This window comes from Seriola lalandi, unplaced genomic scaffold, assembly GCF_002814215.2.
Source record: "Seriola lalandi dorsalis isolate HSWRI2012SDOR001 ecotype SW California unplaced genomic scaffold, Sedor1 jcf7180002054379, whole genome shotgun sequence".
Lineage (NCBI taxonomy): Eukaryota > Metazoa > Chordata > Actinopteri > Carangiformes > Carangidae > Seriola > Seriola lalandi.
Window position 1 is genome coordinate 70,894 of NW_019524932.1, and position 2,700 is coordinate 73,593.

At 46.4% G+C, this 2,700-nt stretch overlaps 1 protein-coding gene across 6 annotated transcripts in view; it reads left to right on the plus strand.

Moving 5' to 3' along the window:
* tdrkh (tudor and KH domain containing) overlaps positions 1 to 2,700 on the plus strand; it is a 14,495-nt gene that overhangs the window by 2,431 nt on the left and 9,364 nt on the right. The window lies entirely within an intron of this gene.

Below are 2,700 nucleotides of genomic sequence, written 5' to 3' on the forward strand. Positions count from 1 at the left end.
CATTCTACTGATGTCCTCTGAAGGCCCGCCCACTCTACTGAAGGACCGCCCACTCGACTGAAGGACCGCCCACTCTACTGAAGGACCACCCACTCTACTGAAGGACCGCCCATTCTACTGATGTCCTCGGAAGGACTGCCCACTCTGCTGAAGGACCGTCCTTTCTACTGACGTCCTCGGAAGGACCGCCCATTCTACTGAAGGACCGCCCATTCTACTGATGTCCTCTGAAAGACCGCCCACTCTACTGAAGGACCACCCATTCTACTGATGTCTTCTGAAAGACCGCCCACTCTACTGAAGGACCGCCCATTCTACTACTGAAGGACCGCCCACTCTACTGAAGGACCGCCCACTCTACTGAAGGACCGCCCTCTACGAGCTGAAGGGCCCACCGCCCATTCTACTGACATCCTCTGAAGGACCGCCCACTCTGCTGAAGGACCGCCCATTCTACTGACGTCCTCGGAAGGACTGCCCACTCTGCTGAAGGACCGCCCATTCTACTGATGTCCTCTGAAGGCCCGCCCACTCCGCTGAAGGCCCGCCCACTCTGCTGAAGGACCGCCCATTCTACTGACGTCCTCTGAAAGACCGCCCACTCTACTGAAGGACCGCCCATTCTACTGATGTCCTCTGAAGGCCCGCCCACTCCGCTGAAGGACCGCCCACTCTACTGAAGGACCGCCCACCCCGCTGAAGGACCGCCCACTCTACTGAAGGACCGCCCACTCCGCTGAAGGACCGCCCACTCTACTGAAGGACCGCCCAGGTGTGGACTGACGTACTTGGAGCTGACCACGTGTGATCAGACTGAAGAGGCGTGTGAACACCAGGTCTGAACAGGGACGAACAGTCCATTTAGCACCTGTTCTGGAGCTTTCAATCATATCCAAGAATGAGCTTTGGCATTAAGACCTTATGACAGCAGACTCCCATCTGCTGATGAAGCTCATGTAATATGATGAATGGCCTCAGAACAGCTACTAAAGGGACCTTTGAGTGAAACTTTTGAAGATCAAGAGTGAACTTTAACCTCATGCTATAATAAGATAAACAACCAGCATCCTCTCATATACAGTTGTATGCAGGAGCTTGGTCTCCTCTGGACAAAGTGGAGAGAAATAAATACAAACCCAGCAGCAAATAAATGCACATTAAAATGAACTTTCCTCAAATATTAATGTTTTAACTTGGAAAAAATGAAGAAAATTGAATAGTAATTGGAGCAAGAGTCTGGGCCCCTGCTACTTCCTTCATTAACTCCTTAACTGACTCACTAGAAGTTGTGAGTTCACCTTCCCTCAGAGGACAGTGAAATTTCTGTTTGGCTAAAACATGAAACATGAAATTAAAAGTGAGCCAGACGTGAATGTCTTTAGTCCTGTTTAGACTCGGGTAGTGATGCGCTTCAGCCACCTGTGGCCAAAATGAGTATTACAACAACAAACACTTACAAACAAAAAAAAACAACAGCTTGCCAGATGAAAAAGGAACAAACTTATAAAAATAAGCATGGGCATCCGTTTTCAGGTGTTTCTTATAATATATAATAATATTATTGTATTTTATGTTTCAGGTAAAGTGAAGCTGCCACTAAACAGCAGGTCTGAGCTGTATGTGTTTTCATGCTGTGATATCTGTCAGGGTGGGGTGATTACTGACTCAGCTACTTTACCACATGCCCCAATTACTGATTCATTTTTAGATTCATGAATTAAAAAGTAATTTTGAAGAAACATCTGTTTGCTGCAGGGGTTGTATTTATCCTGTAATCTTCATCAAACCTTTGCACACCACTGTATTTCTACGGGAGAGTCCAATCCCAAATTGGGGCTCCACAGTGAAACCAAATGAATCAGAGATCTGTGATATGAAAATGTTTGAGAACACCTGAGGCCGGTTTCACAGAGACAGAGACTGTGTCTTAGACAGAAATCTGAATTCATCTGCTGCACAAAGCAGTTTAGTTCTTGACTATCTTCAGTCAGACTGTGGTACAATGAATTCTGGGTAAATTAAGACTTTTTTCAAAATAAAAAATATGGCCGACCTCTCAACCTCTTCATTTACCCTCAGCAGAACGGTTTGTCTTCAGGAAGAATTCAACTTTACTTTAAGAGTGAAACAATGAAAAGAAAACTCTCTGTTCTCTTCCTCTCTCCATAACAGTGTCAGCAAACGTCATGTTTTCCTTTTTTTGTTTGATTGTTACCGTGGTAACATTGGTCTTATAGCTGAGTTAGCCTGGGGGTAAGGTGTGTAGTGTTTTTGGCCTAAAATGAGTCTTTATGTCAGTGAAACAGTGTGACTGACATTAAACTGATCTGGACCAACACAGACCAGTCTGAAACACCTCTGTGAAACCTGAGCTGCACCTCTTCATTCAGGCTGGCTAACGCTTTCATCATGTGCTGCATGACTGTACAGCTGCCGAGCAAGACGACGCACCGCCACAAAACACCATCAGGCACATCCTGATCGCCGTGATCTTCCGTAATAAAAGTAATAAAAGATGGCTGACATGTTCATAGACAGGAACAGATGAACTCAACACAGAGAGAAAACGCTGCGAACGGTCACAGGCCGAACACCACCAGTGGAAGGAGACTCATGTCGTGTGTGTGTGTGTGTGTGTGTGTGTGTGTGTGTGTGTGTGTGTGTGTGTGTGTTCAGGGGGAGATGTGTGTGAGTCCTCAG